This window comes from Pollachius pollachius (assembly GCF_949987615.1).
Source record: "Pollachius pollachius genome assembly, chromosome: 4".
NCBI lineage: Eukaryota > Metazoa > Chordata > Actinopteri > Gadiformes > Gadidae > Pollachius > Pollachius pollachius.
In genome coordinates this window covers 3,029,111-3,046,710 of record NC_136937.1, presented here as the reverse complement: position 1 = coordinate 3,046,710, position 17,600 = coordinate 3,029,111, and the positions used below count along the sequence as shown (strand labels likewise).

General features: G+C 49.8%; 1 protein-coding gene across 1 annotated transcript in view; it reads right to left on the bottom strand.

Annotated features, from left to right (window-relative positions):
* plxnb2a.3 (plexin b2a, tandem duplicate 3) overlaps positions 1 to 17,600 on the bottom strand; it is a 112,312-nt gene that overhangs the window by 70,419 nt on the left and 24,293 nt on the right. The window contains exon 2 of the mRNA XM_079735627.1: positions 10,755 to 10,808. The gene's annotated coding sequence lies outside the window, so the exon portion shown is untranslated. The remainder of the gene's footprint in view (positions 1 to 10,754; positions 10,809 to 17,600) is intronic.

The window sequence follows — 17,600 nt, the reverse complement described above, 5'->3', positions numbered from 1 at the left end:
TGTTTTCACACATCCCTGTGTACAGGAATAGAGGAAAATAACAAAAAGTAGACTCATTAATAAGCAAGAATAAAATTAGCCCTGCTATGGGTTTGGTGTCCCATGATATATACTGTAGATTACAGGTGTCCCATGATATATACTGTAGATTACAGGTGTCCCATGATATATACTGTAGATTACAGGTGTCCCATGATATATACTGTAGATTACAGGTGTCCCATGATATATACTGTAGATTACAGGTGTCCCATGATATATACTGTAGATTACAGGTGTCCCATGATATGCAGATTATAGGTGTCCCAAGATACATAGATTATGGGTGTCCCATGATATATAGATTATCAATGTCCCATGATATATAGATTATAGAAACTCCTTCTTGTAAACATACAATAAGGAAACACACACACACACACACACACACACACACACACGAGGGAGGAGGAGGAGGAAGACATAGGGTTGGGAGAGAGTGTGTGGGGGGGGGGGGGGGGGTGAGATGGAGACACCAATATCAGAATAGTTTCTCATTAAACATACTTTCAATTCAACAACCAGGCGCACGCATACACACGCGCACACGCAGGGCATGAGGTTAAGGCTGCTTATTGGCAGACAGCAGGCTGCGGATATATGAATTTATGCATGAAAATATGTATTTGATTGGCTCAGGAGAAGGGAGGATGAGAGAAAGTTCACACACGTAGACTTAAAGTCGTACAGGCGCATTCATTACTAATTCAATATTAGGATTTGAGTTTTAGGGATGACAGCGGTGTTACCTCCACGGTGAGAGACTGTGACATCCGGGATAATTACACCTCACCGTTTGCCAAGCACGGCTGTGGCACTGCTTGAATGGTTTGAAACTATTTCTGAAAAGCGAGCGGGGGAATATTCTTCAAAATAGTAAGAGGGGGAGTGTACAACGGGAAACCAATTGATAGCATCACACAGAATATACATTGGAATACTATAGGGGCAGGCTTAGCAGATACAAACGCTGGATAAGAAACCGCAGACGGAACAGTGAACCGTATTGAGACTGAAACTAAGGTTTAGCCCAAAAGCACACAGAGAGCTACTTCAGTTAATATTTGGAGCGTGTCCTTGCAATCTCTTAACATGAGATATTGCGTCTAGGACAGGTGAGACTTCTAGATATATGTAGATGTGCTCTTCTGAAAAAGCACACAATAGTTGTAGACAGTTAACCTATTCAAATGCATGCATACACTAGTCTCCTCTCTAGCAGAGGAAGCCTAGAATGCAGTTCTACAGAGTCTTATAACACAGTCCCTCCCGCTCCCTGCGACGTATCTGTCCGTACATCATGTGAGGGAACTGTTGACATACAGTTCTTCTGGAATAGATAAGGGGGTCCTTCTGACCAGTTCACCCCAGGGAACAGGTCACAAAGTGGGACTAGCTTACATCAGTGAACAGACGGGGTCTCTCTCACACACACACACACACACACACACACACACACACACACACACACACACACACTCCTTAACTTATTAAAACTAAACAAGACACAGATTTTCCATCGCAAGCGCGAGCCCAAAGAAGAAACACAATCCTAGCGTTTCCCAACGGGGCCGAGACTCACACAGAGCGTGAACATATTCGGTTTCGTGTCTACTTTGGACGCGGGAATTCTGAAACATTATTCCCAAATATTGTTCTTGGAATTCCCGCATCCCGGCCGGGATGGGAGCGCCTCGGAGCGGTTTCCCAGGGCCCTGGTGCACTGGGGGCCCCGGGCAGACGGAGCCTCCCAGCAGAGGGGCCAGATTGCCGGCAGGATTGGCCTCTGCTCTACCTGTGACCTCAAGGGCCCAACCGCAGGGAGCTGGAGCCACACACACACACACACACACACACACACAAACACAAATACAGTCACGCTCACACACATATACATACACACACACATACATATGAATATAGTCAGGCTCACACACACAGTGAGGTACACACGCACACACACACAGTCACGTTCACACGCACAGTCCCACACAAACACACACACAGCCCCCCACACACACACACACAGTCACGCTCATACACACACACATACAGCAACGCTCACACACACAAACACACACACAAATACAGTCACACACGCACACACACAGACAGTCATGCACACACACACACACACACACACACACACACATTCATGCTCTCACTCAACACACACACACACACACACACACACACACCAGCAGTGATTGGATCTGCCAAGAGGCATGGTGAAATAATGGTAACTGTATACATAGACGGAAGTAGCAGACATATTATTGGCAGGCATGAGCAGGAGTGCACGCACACAACACACACACACACACAGTCTTTATTCTCCATGCTACTATTGTAAGGACATACTAAATCCACAGTATGGGATCAACACAGACACACAGTGTGTGTGTGTGTGTGTGTGTGTGTGTCTCAAAAGCTTCACACTGTGAGCAAGCCAGTGAAAATGAAGTTCCCGCACAAAGGGATGCATTGACAAAGGAGAGAGAGAGAGAGAGAGAGAGAGAGAGAGAGATGAGAGAGAGAGAGAGAGAGAGAGAGAGAGAGAGAGAGAGAGAACGAAAGAGGGCGAGGGAAACGATAGAGAGACACAGAGCGACAGAGAGAGAGGGAGAGAGAACGAAAGAGGGCGAGGGAAACGATAGAGAGGACACAGAGCGACAGAGAGAGAGAGAAGCTGAGTGAAATATGGTAAACAAGCAGAGGCAGGGGATAAGGTGGAGGGGAAAGCAGTGACAGATAGAGGGGATTTGGGAAGGACGAGATGAAGAGAGACAGATACACAGCGAGGGAGCGAACGAGAGCAACGGGGATCAGGAGTCTTAAGGAAGGGGGGGTTGGGGGCACATCGAAAGGGTTAAGAGCGGGAGGGGAGAGAGAGGCAGAGTGGGTGGAAAGGGGGAGGACCCAGGAGAGAGGGAATCGGAACCCGGGCCTCGGCGGGAAGCCCGCGGCGGCGTCACGTAGCGCCCCGCCTTTCATTATTAACTCCCTCCCCTGTTATTATATATATATGAGAGAGAGAGAGGAGAGAGAGAGAGAGAGAGAGAGAGAGAGAGAGAGAGAGAGAGAGAGAGAGAGAGAGGAGAGAGAGAGAGAGAGGAGAGAGAGATGAGAGAGAGAGAGCGAGAGAGAGTTTGGGTATTGTCGTGTGTGTGGTGTGTGTGTGTCATTTGTGTGTCATACGCGCTCCATTCCTCCAGCCTCACTGTACACGAGTACAAGCGAGAGAGATAACAAGTGATGCGGCTCAAGAGGTCGAGCGGTCAGTGTTGTCGTCATGGCGATACCGCGGGGGGGGGGGGGGCGGCAAGTCGGGTCAGGAGTCTGATCCCGCTGGCCCGACGGCCGTGCGAGGTTCAACCGTGACGAGGCTCAGCGGTTACGAGTCCAGCCCGTGTTATTCGTATAAAAGCCCTCACACAGGGTAAGGGTTTCCCAGGGCTTCAGGGGGCCACGTCCACCACACCTCTGGGCCCTCTCGGGAGAGACTCCCTCCATTCTCCCGGAACGACCCCGGGGAAGGGACTGGGAAGAGGATCCCTCCTTCCAGAAAGCGCTCGGAATGCCATAATGGCGGGCAGAGAAAGCATAGCACAGTATGAATCTGTAGTGAGCCCTGGTAGGAAGTTGTACTCTCGTATGCTGTAATGTGATGCATTGTTGTAGAATAAATGGATGGTGTTGTGTGTGTGGGGGGAGGGAATAGGAAGATACAGCAAAGAAGGAACATTTGGGTACAACAAGTTTAGTGCAAACGTTTAATGGGCAGGCAGGAAGAGACACACACAGAGAGAGGGGGAGAGAGAGAGAGAGCGAGAGACCACCAATCGAGGATTTGGGAGACAATTTTACTTCATGGAGCCCCTTTACGAAAAACACTTGAACACCCCACCCCCCCCCCCCCACACACACACACACACAAACACACACACACACACACACACACACACACTTTGCTCTGTCTCTGCGCACTCCATCATGTTGTTCTGTCCAGCAATGTCAGCCGTGTTTTTACCGGCTCACTGACATGACCCTCTTTTCCAGATAATGAAGTGCACACCCACTGGGAGATGGAAATAACCGGGCACCCAGTGGGCCGTCACCTCTCTCCCTAAGTCTGTAATGATACGGAGTGAACCATTCGCGAGCGGGACAACAGCAAACAGAGCTGCCGTCTAATTATCACCCCCTTCAAAATAAAGCCTCAAAATCCCTAAGGAAATAAAACATTAAAAAGAAACAGTACAGAGATCAAAATAAGAGCCCCGCTTTGTGTGGTTTGCGATAAAACGGTCATGATTTGTGTGGTTGATTTATGTGTGTGTGTGTGTGTGTGTGTGTGTGTGTGTGTGTGTGTGTGTGTGTGTGTGTGTGTGTGTGTGTGTGTGTGTGTGTTCACAGAAAGGACAGGAAACCATAGGGATGTTGATTTGAAGTCTCTGGGGGTTCGAGTTATGCACTGTGTAGGCACACACACACACACACACACACATACACACAGACACACAAACATGTTTCCCACAGTGACCCAACACTGCCTCAGCTGCAAACCATCAAATGCATCTGAACATGCGGGCGTTCACCACCGCCCCCCCCCCCCCGCCCCCCCCCCCCCCCCCAAGCCCTCCCCACTTCCTGCTAACCCATTCCAAATGTAAACACACCACCTCTGTTCCCTCTCAAACCTCCCACATCCTATTCCCCTGCTCTCCCCCCTCTTCATCACTGTCCCCCTCTCTCCCCCTCCCTGTGTCGTGTGCGCTTACGACTCCCCAACGGTCCTCCTCCAATCAGCACATAGCCCACACTTAAACCCTCCCCCGTCCATCTCCCCCTCTCTGCCCCCTCCATCTCTCTCCCCCTTCGCCTGCCCCCTCCATCTCCCCCTTTCTGCCCCCTCTTTCTCTCTCTCTCCCCCTTCGTCTGGCCCCCTCGTCCCCTCCATCCATCTCTCCCCTCAGTCAATATTCCTTTCCAACTCTTCCTCACCTCCATAATCAGGTCTCCCTCTTCTGCGACACACACAGACACACACACACACACACACACACACACACACACACACACACACACAGTGATTTGTTTGTGCCCCAGCACGGCCAGAGAGAAGCAGAGTAAATCCCTTCTGTAAACTAAAGTATTGGACAGCGGCCCACGTCGTACAGCCACTCTTTAGGCCGCTCTGGGGGTGATAAAGCCGCTCTGACAGGGCTAAGGGGGGGAGACGGGGGGGGTGGGGGGGGGGGGGGGAGACAGAGTGAGAGAGATAGAGAGGCAGAAAGGGAGACACACATTTTGATTTTAATGGCGCAGTGCGAATGCACCATTAGAGACCAGACCTTGAGCCGCCATTAGTGCTAGTTTACATGTTCTGTGTATTGTTAGTTGTGTGTGTGTGTGTGTGTGTGTGTGTGTGTGTGTGTGTATTGGGGGAGCTGTGTTTATTGTATTGGGGTGGTGTGTGTATGTCTGTGCAATGGTGTGTGTGTGTGTGTCTGTTTGTGGATTGTTGTGTGTCTGTGTGTGTGTGTGTGTGTGTATTGGGGGAGCTGTGTTTATTGTATTGGGGTGGTGTGTGTATGTCTGTGCAATGGTGTGTGTGTGTGTCTGTTTGTGGATTGTTGTGTGTCTGTGTGTGTGTTCGAGGCCGTTGTCGTATTTCACAGCGAGGCAACAGTTAGCCGCGACGGCGATTCCCAAAGCGCTTAGCGAACAATTAGCTAAAAGCCGAGCCAACGACAACCACAACAGCATCGGGCTAATGTAGCACTTCTAGCGCAGGCACACAGTCCTCTGGGTGTCCGGCACTTAAAAAACCATTGCCTGTCGTGGACTTTAGCTCATAGCTTAGCCTCACATAAAAATAGAAACAGCACAACTGCAGCAATAAAGCACCTGGATGGGGAGAATTATAGATATATTGGGCGGCAATACCAGAGGGGCTAGCTAGCCGTTAGCTAGAATACTCGCGGTGGCAGTTGGCTGGGAATGGGGTGGTGGTGCTTAAAAATAAATATGATATGATACATCATCATCAGACTGCGGAAAAACTAAAATGTGCCTCAATTCAGAGACTGGCTTCTATTACATCCACCTGTGTGTGTGCGTGCGTGCTTGCATGCGTGCGTATTCCACCCTCCCCTTAAAAAAACTAGGTGTAAAGTATGCACCCTTCTCTACCTCTCTCTCCCTCTTTCACCTCCCTGCCGTGAGGAAACGAAACACCCACTCACGCTAAGTGCATAATAAAAAGGCTGAAGCCCATATGAGGGTGATCTCTAATCAGGACTGCATTCAGGCGCGATGAATGGGGAACAGATTTTCGCCTCGCGCCGCAGACGAGCCGGCAGCGAAATGGCGGCAAGAGGACTGGAAGAGAGAAGGGAAGAGCGAAGGGAAGAGCGAAGGAAAAGGCAAAGGGAAGAGAGAAGGGAAGAGAGAAGGAAACAGCGAAGGGAAGAGAGAAGGGAAGAGAGAAGGGAACAGCAAAGGGAAGAGCGAAGGGAACAGCAAAGGGAAGAGAGAAGGGAAAAGAGAAGGAAACAGCGAAGGGAAGAGAGAAGGGAAAAGAGACAGGAAGAGCGACGGGAAGAGCGACAGGAAGAGAGACAGGAAGAGAGAAGGGAAGAGAGGTGGAAAGAGCAAAGGGAAGTGCAAAGGGAAGAGAGACGGGAAGAGCAAAGGGAAGAGAGACAGGAAGAGAGAAGGGAAGAGCGAAGGGAAGAGAGACGGGAAGAGCGAAGGGAAGAGAGACGGGAAGAGCGACGGGAAGAGCGACGGGAAGAGCGACGGGAAGAGCGACGGGAAGAGAGACGGGAAGAGAGACGGGAAGAGAGACGGGAAGAGCGAAGGGAAGACAGGGTGCTGCCACAGTTTGTTGTGATTTGATAAAATATATAAAAAAATTGAACCGGATTAGAATTCAGCGACAGAACGTACGTGGACCCACACTCCATCTCGCAGACGGCCGACATAATCAACCTGTGGTGGCGGTAAATCAGGCGTGTTTAAGCCGTCATAGTAAAGCGTGGCTCCCCCCCCCCCCCCCGTTTGACTGCTGCTGACAGCAGGCGCCTGGGCAGGTAAATCACTAGAATGAAGCTTGTGTTTTTTTTTTTTGCATTCTTTATTTATTTATTGAGTTATTTCAGATTTTATGACCGACAGGTAGACCCGCAGTGGGCGCTGAGAGACACAGTATACATTACAATCTCGTTCTGTGTGTTTCTAGGTTGAGATATGGGAGGCGGGGGTTCATAAATCATATTGACTGATACATTTAAAAAGACCCGGGTACACGCTAGTAAGGAATAACAATGTGGGAAATACAAGCTTTTAATCCCACCGGAGGTACGAGTTGTTAAGAACACTAGCATCAGTGCAAACATGCTCCTACAATTGACTTTGTCCAGCCCCTAAAACAAAGCTCAATACATCTGGGTGGGAATGGGAGTGAGAACCTTTGTCAAAGCCAATTATGACAGAAATGGGGGCATATTGCGTGTGCAAATTGTAAAATCCCCAAAAAGCAGGATTTCTGTGGTTCAGGGTTCGCTGAGGAGAATGAATACTGAATGGACATCTGTTCGCTGTTCATCGGGCGTATTATTTCTCAGACTGCGGCGCCGGACCGAAATGAGGGCCGTAGACTCAATTGGCAATTTCACTTCCAATCCCGAGAGTTGCGAAGGGGGGTTGGGAGAAATGTACTCGGTGTCGTTCCCCCACGATAACGGCCGTCGAATCTCCATTAGAGTATTCGGTTGCGAAAGAAGTTTTTATTTTCTCCGCTTTATAAAAAGGGACTTTCCCTTTCCCAAGTCTGTAAAACGCTTGACTCACGGACATAGGTTAATCTAGCATGGCCCGTCGGATTCTAAATCACGATACGGTCACATTTCTCCAGAACGTTTTGTCTTGCCTTAAAACTTCCCCGTTTGAAAACACATTATCCATCTTGATATCTTATTCGGGAACACATCACGTTTCCTCCGAAGTGCCATTAACTCCATGAGCCTGGGTTTGAGATTGCTGTGCCGGAGACAGGGTTGGCTGGCGAGACGATAGCATATGGATAACGTTAATATTGTGAGCGAGTTATCTGTCCCGTGACAGTTCCGGCATCAACATCTGCGCTCAAGCTTTGAAAAACACGTTTTTCTGTCTAACCAGGAACGGAAACGGAACGCTTGTTGACTATAGCGCGGCCGGCCCCAACTTCCCATGAAGAGGTGTGTGTGTGTGTGTGTGTGTGTGTGTGTGTGTGTGTGTGTGTGTGTGTGTGTGTGTGTGTCTTGAGCCAGGTTTCTCAGCTGCGGTCTACCTCCGAGACGCTGAGAACACCCACACACACGTGTTTGTGACTTTTGTGTGTGTGTGTGTGTGTGTGTGTGTGTGTGTGTGTGTGTGTGTGTGTGTGTGTGTGTGTGTGTGTGTGTGTGTGTGTGTTCTTTCAAACAATAGACTGAATGAATTAAACTACAGGAAACATTGGTAAATATCCCATTTCTAGCGATGGAGGAGGAGCTGGTTCAGTCGCTGGTGTTGGTGCATGGAGGCTGATGTTGACGGAGTAACTGGTGGTCTTGGGGGTAGTGGTGGTGGGTGGGTGACGGAGGCTGTGGAAGATCTGGGGGTGGCCTTGTGTGAGTGGTGGGTGACTGAGGAGGTGGTCTTGGGGGTAGTGGTGGTGGGTGGGTGATGGAGGATCTGGGTCTGCTTTTGTGGTTGGTGGGTGATGGAGTAGGTGGAGGAGTGAAGGGGGGTGGTCTTATTAGTGGTGTGTGATGGAGGTGGTGGAGGAGGGGGGGCTAGTCGGTTCGCAGTGGGTGACGTAGGCCTCTAGCTCCACCCAAAGATACAACGTCAGGTCATCAACTTTTAAACGCGCTGCTTAGCGAGCCAGGCAGCAGCGTCGGCAATTTGTCATTCATGAAAGCGAGACCAAAGGATAATTCACAGGGAATTATGCATGCGCCGAATCTCCCGGCCACACCCACAAGTCCCTGGATCGGCCAATTAGAGAGAAGGACATAAGGGAGGGAAGTGTGCAGGACCGACGAGAGTTTTATTCCAGCACTTCAGACTCAACAACACACCCTGCAACGTCAGCGCACATCAAACAAGTGAACCCCCTCTTTAAGACGCTTATAAACCTCTGCCACGCACCGTAAAAACACTGTGCTGGAGTCATCTCAGTTCAACATTTCATAGCGTACGTGTGTGTCGACTGTGTGGGTGTTTGCGTTTCGTTTCCGCGTGTGCGCGTTCGTTTCGTGTGTGTGTGTGGGTGCATTTCGTGTGGGTGTGTGCGTACCGTTTGCGCGTGTCTACATTTGGTGTGCATGCATGTGCGTTTCATCGGCATGTGTGCGTGCGGTATAGAGACATGCTACGGAGACTCGTTAACCACAGGACGATGAAGAATTTCATCAGCTGTTTATATGAAAACACGTCGGGGAATTCACAGCTCACGGCCGCCTCAAAACACACCTGCACTCAAACCGTCTCCCCCTTCCAGACACAAACAAACGGTTGGTGCGTCCGGGTCTGAAGGCAATGGCCGCACGACAGGACACAGGTTCAAAGGCCCTTCCTTTTAACAGTGAACGACTTCCCAGAACAGCCCGGCTATCTGACTTCATATCCCGCGGGGCCACATATCCCTCAGCCCACACCAACAGTTACGAGCTGTAAAGTGTCGGACCGGTGTGTGTGTGTGTGTGTGTGTGTGTGTGTGTGTGTGTGTGTGTGTGTGTGTGTGTGTGTGTGTGTTTTTCAGTGTTTGTGTGTGTGTGTTTGTTTCAGTGTGTGTGTGCGTGTCTGTGTCTGTGTGTGTGTCTCTGTGTTTGGCAGTGTGTGTGTTTTGCCCAAATAGATAATGAGCATTGCATTGTTGTTTTCAGTTCTGTTGATGCAGCTCAGAGTCAAATAAATTGCCTCCAAGAGGACTTTTTACAGGAGTCTTCCGAAGGAATTCATTACATGATGTAATAAATGTGCTTCTGCGACCAGTGGGGGAGAAAGAGAGAGAGAGCCATAGAGAGACATAGAGGGAGAGAGGCGAGTCGGTGAGACAGAGAGAGAGAGCGTCCAACCAACATTAGAAAGCGATCAGCGGAATCACAGTTGCAGAGAAGGAAGGTCTGGAACCTAAAAGGAGATCTGGAACAGTGGAGAACCACTGCTCTGATTCTCAGGACCCACATGTCTTCAGTCATTAAGATTATTTAACTACCGAAGCCTTCATGCACTGTTAAAAACACAGTGACCGAAAAAGCTGCAACAATGAAATAGCAAGCAATCGAAACACGAACTGACAATGAAACATTAGTTCAAGGGCGATATTATCTGTGAGTGTGATCAGCCGTTACAAGCCGTTTGAAAACCGGCCTTCTCCTGGGTGTTTTAGCAGGGCGTGTCCACCTAGATATGTGCTGGATAGATCCGTCTGCCAGGCTACCCAGCGGAATGTAGCAAACGTTGCTCATCTACCCGTCACACATCTAGGTAAACACGCCCACTCGTGACGTCACTAAAACACAGGAAAAGGGTGATTTTTCAAAACGGCATATCCCGCTCACACCTGGTGGCGTAACATCACCCCCTTTAATGTATGCGCTTTTACAAAAGTGCAAGGCTCTGTGTGTCCACCGGGACCCCCCCCTATGCCCCCCAGACCCCAGGTCGTCTCCCCTCACCTGTTTGGCGTCGCAGGGCGGGACTGCGGTGACGAGAACGGCCTCAATCCTCTCCTGGTGAACAGAAAAACAAAAGGGGAGATTGGTTATAGAAATAGAGTTGGGTTAGCAAGACATGCTAACGGAAGCTACGCTAGCTCCCGCGTTGCGTTGGCGTGGAGGTCCATAAAATGGACTATCGCGATCATCCTTTATATCTATCGTAATAAAGAACAATCTCCATCTTCTGCCATTGTATAGACCCCCACCCCCCAACGAGGAGGCCAGCTTAGCATCCTCATTGGCGTGTTTGTGGGCGACTATTAAATGGCGGACTCAGAGATTATTCTTTATTGCGGTTTGCTTCGTTAAGGGGGTTTCGTAAGCCTGTAATTAGTATTCTCTGTGTGCTTCTTCAGGAGCGGGAGGTCCGGGTGGGCGGGGCTGGCTCTCATATCAGCGGATTAACGGCAGCGGTGGGATCCGACCTCGGTGTGATTGCACTTTGTGTAAAACAGTGAAATAATCAGATGAGCGCCGGAGCTCACGGCGGGGCGACCGAACCGCTCCGCACATAAAACCGCAACGACCGCCCAAGGTAGAGCCAAGACTCACCAGACGACCATAAGCACTTAAAGAGAGGGGCTGGGTAATTTGTGCGTAAGCACACACACATTGAGACACACACACACACACGTTGGAACAGACACACATTGAAACACAAACACACATTGAAACACACACACAAACACACGTTGGAACAGACACACATTGAAACACAAACACACACACACACACACACATACACAAACACACACATACAGAAACAGACACCCCCAAAGTGACAAACCCACTCACCCACACTCACACTGAAACAGACACACACACAGACACACAAACACACAAAGACACAGACAAACACACACTGAAACAGACACAGAGAAACCCACACACACAAACACAGAAACAGAAACATACACACACACAGGTCGGGACTAAACGCATGAACCACGTGCACGCAAGCACTCGTTCACTCACAACTAAATCTAATTACACTTAATGGCTACAGCACAGCACTCACCCAAGTCTCTCTCTCTCTCGCTCTCTCTCTCTATGTTTTTTCCATGACTCAGTCCAATCATGGCTGCTTAAGTGCTCCGTGTAATCTAGAACCAACTAATCAAGTGCCTATGCTCCTAATCAATCCCCGCAGTCACGACGATCCAGGCTCGGCGGGTAATCAATCCCAGAGTGGAACTAGTTTTGTTCTCGCGTCATCGACGCAGACGTTGGCGGCGAAAATAAATAAACACGACGAGCAGAGCAGAGAGGAAGTGGTGGTAGAGACCTGTCAGGTACCGGGGGGGGGGGGGGGGAGGGGGGGGGGATTTCCCCCGAGTCTCCGCTGGTGACCCAGCCCGGGGCAGTGTTGAGGGATTCCAAGACTGAACCGTTTTCCTATCCTGGACACTTAATGGACTGCATTCATTGCTTTTCTAACCAGTGGCCGCTCAAAGCACTTTACAGTACTGCTTCAAACACCGGCAGCGGTGTCAACCACGCAAGGCGACAGCCAGCTCGTCGGGAGCTGTCAAGGGGAGGTGTATTGTTCAGGGACACCACGACACTCAGCTAGGAGGAGCCGGGGATGGAACTAGCAACCTTCCGGTTACCAGCCAACTCTCGCTCTACCGCTTGAGCCACATGCCGCCCCCACCTGACCCAGTGCCGTTTCCCAGCGCTTGACCCAGTGCTGGGATTCGGGTGGCGTTCCCGACTCCCTGAGGTCTACTTGACAGAGTAAACTATGCGCTGTTTATGTTAGCGCTCAGCGGCGTCGCTGGGAGCTACCGTGGCCTTGGGTGATTTTCCAGCCATTGCTTTGGACGGCCTTCTTCTTTTCATTTCAGTTGTTCAGAGTTTGTACGAGGAAAAACTCATACGCATGATGAGCAATAAAAGGAATAAAAAAAAACACAAACAAGTCACAACTGTGTCTGCGAGCCAGGTGAGAGAGGGACCGTTTATATTTGTTGTATAACTAATAAAACCAAATTGGTTTTCCACAGGATATTCATTTTTCAACACTACACACATTTTATTGTGTTTTTTTTCCGCCATTGTTCGGCGCAGACTTAATTTCAACAGTGTGATACCCTGGGTTGATCGAGTCATGGCTGGATTGCTTTTATTCTATAGAATAAAATAAATATGCAGACCTCTAGTCTATCAATAAACTGAATAGAGCGACAAAAACAAAAATATCGATACACCCTGAAGCAAAACCGTGCAGTAAAAACCTGACCTTGAGTGTATTAACCGCCTAATTGTTGAAATTCTACCCTTGACAAACTTGCGTCAACACAGAGTCGTACCTGATTTCCCACTGGGCCCTAACTGGCGAATATCATGACTTCCTTTTTTAAATGTGCATAGGAGTCTGTCCGTCCGTCCTCTATTTTCGTTATGCTGCGTCCCTCTCCGGTGACAAGGCGTCACTCCCTAATGGAAACCTCTCTCAGGGAGATCAGCCTGAACTGCTGATTCCCCTGGTACCAAAGAGACAGGCTCCGAGCATGACAGAACCTCACACATTCAATTACAGAGACGCTTGGAATGTCTCCAGCACCCTGACACGCCTTCATGGAACACTGGCCACACACACCAATTTGTGTGTGTGTGTTAGAGTGCGTGCGTGTGTGCGTGCGTGAAACAGTATATGTGTTTGAGGGTCTCTTTGTTCAATTAGGGAAGGCCATTAAGGTAACAAATTATGTGTGGGGAAGATAGTGTGAGAGAGAAAGTGTGTGTGTGAGTTACGGTGTGTGGCTGTGTGCATATGCCTTCATTACTGTGTGTGTGCAGGCATGTGCGCATGCGTGCATGCACATCCGAGAAACTTCCCTCAACTCTGCCAAACAACGCTGTCTCACTTTAACAAGCAAGGGCCTTGTCCTACACAAAAGAAAAATAATGAATATATTCAACATATTCAGTCTGAGCTGCCTGTCACCCAGTCTGAGTAAAATATCCCTGCAGCTCTATTGACAACTTCTCTGAAATAGCTTGATCTCTCGTTACTGAAATGGTGGCCTTGGCTTGAAAAGTGTCCTGGTGATGTTGATGCTCGTTTAGCCAACCGGGGCTGGGAGTTCAAATCAGTAGTGATGTAAGCCTGCTGGATGGAAATGGTCTCATTCATTATTTACGTCCCGACGGTGGACAGACATACAGACGCGCACGCACACATGTTGCTGGGGTCCACAACACACAAGCCCAGGGTTGAGGAGCAGAGTTGCCTTGCCCCCCCCCCCCACACACACACACAGACAGCCAGGATTGCGCACACAGACACACACACACACACACTGTCAGGGTTGCACACACATACTGCCAGGGTTGCACACGCATGCACGCACACATACACACAGAGGGTTGAAAACACATTTCCATTGTTGTCTCACGCACACATGCACACAGTAAATAACGGCCCACTACAAAGAAGCATAGAGCACTGAGTGGCCATACAGGCCCCGGTGGAATGAGTTCATCACAGACGTGCGTCGAGCCTGTTCCTCTGAGCTCGTTGGTGCTGTACAGTGCTACAGCCACCCGGTCGCTCAGGGGCCAGGCCTGTAATCGCTTCACGGCGATGATATTGATCCATGGCTTTACATGTGAGCCGCTAATGCAATCAGGAGATGGTCTGTGGCTCGATGCAGAGCTGTCCGTCCGTCCACGGAGAGACGGACGGACAGTCAGACAGAGGGCCGTCACGTGATATCGGAACGGCAGGATGTAATCAACGATAGAAGAGAGATACAGACACAGGCGTGTTCCTGTAGTCATTCCACTGCTAGGGGCATGTATGCGTGTGGCATACATTTTATGTTGCTTCGTGCGTGTGTGTGTGCGTGCGTGCGTGTGCGTGCGTGCGTCAAAGGAGTAACGCAGATGTGAAATATAGATACAGTCAGTGTAGACAGGCAAGGGCAGAGGGAAGATCTGAAGGGGGGAGGGAGGAAGGGAGAGGGAGAGAGGGACATACACAAAGGAAGAAGGGGGACAACCTGCTGGGGGCTGGGGGAGGGAGGGGGGAGAGATGACAGGATGAGTAGATGACAGGCTTACAGACCGGATAAGAGCGTGGGGGGGTTATTGGGCAATTGATGGCAGGGCCGGATCGGACAGAGGTCCCCCAGGACGGAGGGAAAATACATGTTGAGAGAACAAAGGGTGGAAGATAGATGGTAAAGGGTTTATGGATGAGATATCTGCGGACGTGTGTGTGTGTGTGTGTCTGTGTCTGTGTCTGTGTGTGTGTGTGTGTGTGTGTGTGTGTGTGTGTGTGTGTGTGTGTGTGTGTGTGTGTGTGTGTGTGTGTGTCCCAGTGTGTGTGTGTGTAATGAAACGCATGCATTCTTTGCATTCCTCCACCCTTCAATCTGACCCCAGACCAGTTGTTTTGGCGTCGGGAGACGGTGAAGGAAAGTGAGCGAGAGAGGGGGGAGGGGCGGTGATGGGAGGGAGCTAAACATACCCCCCCCTTAAGATTAACACACACCACCAATGTAACACAATACACACCCCGGGGAGAGGGGGAGGGAGGGGGGGGAGGGAGAGGGAGGCAGGGTGGGGGTTAGGAGTTATGGGCCAGCCGAAAAAAAGAGAGGGAGAGAGAGAGCAATTGCAAACTGAAAGAGAGATAGAAATAGAGAGAGAGAGAGCTAGGGGTTAGGAGGGAGAGCGAGAGAGAGGTTGAGAGGTAGAGTGGGGGAGTAATATGTTATGGGTCAGCTGGAAAGCAAGAGAGAGAGAGAATGAGAGAGAGAGAGAGAGGGAAGGAGGCAAAGAGAGAGAGAGAGAGAGAGAGAGAGAGAGAGAGAGAGAGAGAGAGAGAGAGAGAGAGAGAGAGAGAGAGAGAGAGAGAGAGAGAGAGAGAGAGAGAGAGAGAGAGAGGGGTGGTATATTATAGAGGTGGGGGTGGGCAGACAGGCATTATGGGTCGAGGAGAGAGAGAGAGAAATTGGAAGCATAAACATGTGGACAGTAATGGGGCTGTTACATACAGAAAAGGATGTGTGCGAATCACACACACACACGCACACACACACACATCAAGGTGACCACGGCAGACCGAACTGCCACCACAGGGTAATTGGTGAGGTTGCCAACGATTCGTTTGGTTGCCCGTTCATTTTTTAACGATAGTTTATGACAGTTTTTATGACACGCAGACACACACACACACACACACACACACACACACACTAACACCCATACACACACACACACACACACACATAGCTCACCTTCACGGACGCAGGCTACAAAGCACACACACACAGACTAACACACACGCACACAAGGAGAAAGACTGAGCGGTAAAGACAACTGAAGATTAGGTGTGTCAGGGTAGAGAGACCTGAACAAACACACACACACACACACACACACAACGTACACACAGATGCTTTTAAATCAGGAGGAATGTAGTTTTTTGTAGCCTGTTGTGGTTTGGATGTGACCTATGATGAGGGCACGGGCAACGCGCTCAACTGACAATAAAATGATAAATCCTGAGTAAGGTCAATAGAAACTGTGTTTGACAAACTGAGTGAGAAACTTATATGGGCTGTGTGTGTGTGTGTGTGTGTGTGTGTGTGTGTGTGTGTGTGTGTGTGTGTGTGTGTGTGTGTGTGTGTGTGTGTGTGTGTGTGTGTGTGTGTGTGTGTGTGTCATCATTGTACGGTATTGCATTTTGCTTGTGCAAGTGGAACTTATTTACAATGCAGTATACAACACAGCTGAGCTGTCTGTGTGTGTTTGTGTGTGTGTGTGTGTGCGTGCGTGGAGCTGCCCGTGTGTGTGTGTGCATGCGTGAGTGTGTATTGCGGCCCAGTGTGCAATGCAGCAGAAAGGACCAGCGACCAGGTGCCAGGACACACTGCCTTAACTGGGGATAATCAGGCATTAGCATCCGTCACCACAGAACCCTTCTTCACGCGCGCACACGCACACACACACACACACACACACACACACACACACACACACACACACACACACACACACACGATAGGGCAGACTGGCTACTGGTCAGGTCAGGCTGGAGACTGCCACTGAGTGAGTGAGAGAGTGAGTGAACAAGTGAGTGAACAAGTGGGTGAACGAGTGAGGGATCGAGTGGGTGAACGAGTGAGGGAACGAGTGAGTTGGTGAAGCAGTGAATGGTGAGTGTGTGTGTATGAGTGTGAGTGTGAGGATGAGTGAGTGAGTGGACGAATGAGTGGGTGAGTAAATGAGTATGTGAGTGAGTTGGGGAACGAGTGAGACTTCAAGTGAGGATTTGGGAACAGCGAGCCAGAAAGAGGACAGCACCAGTTTGAACACACCATGTAAACTAGACCAGTCGATGCGTTTCTCTAGTGTTCAGAGTGCACCACACATCACACGTGTATCGCGTGGAATAAGGACCATGTCATCATGAGACACAAACACTGAACAGAACGTGACCTCAGATCGGCAGTACCGCTGATTCGCATGGAAACTGGAACTTCTTGTCGTTTTACAAAGAACAAAACATTGCGAATAACAAAAACACTTCCTTTTCGATCTCCCTCACGGTCATGTGGTGAGAAAGTTCTGCAAACACAAATGATTCCCAATCCCTCTTCCACACAGCTATGCGTACATATATTTTAAATGGAATGATATCCCTGGTTTTCCGGTCTCTGTCCGGGTCTTATAAGATCACAAGTTTAAGAGGGCCATAGCGGACCACCCGAGACGAGGCGGGTTTACAGGAGGTCTACTCCACACGAATACCTGATGGGAATAAGCGCAAAAGCAAACAGGAACGACCAT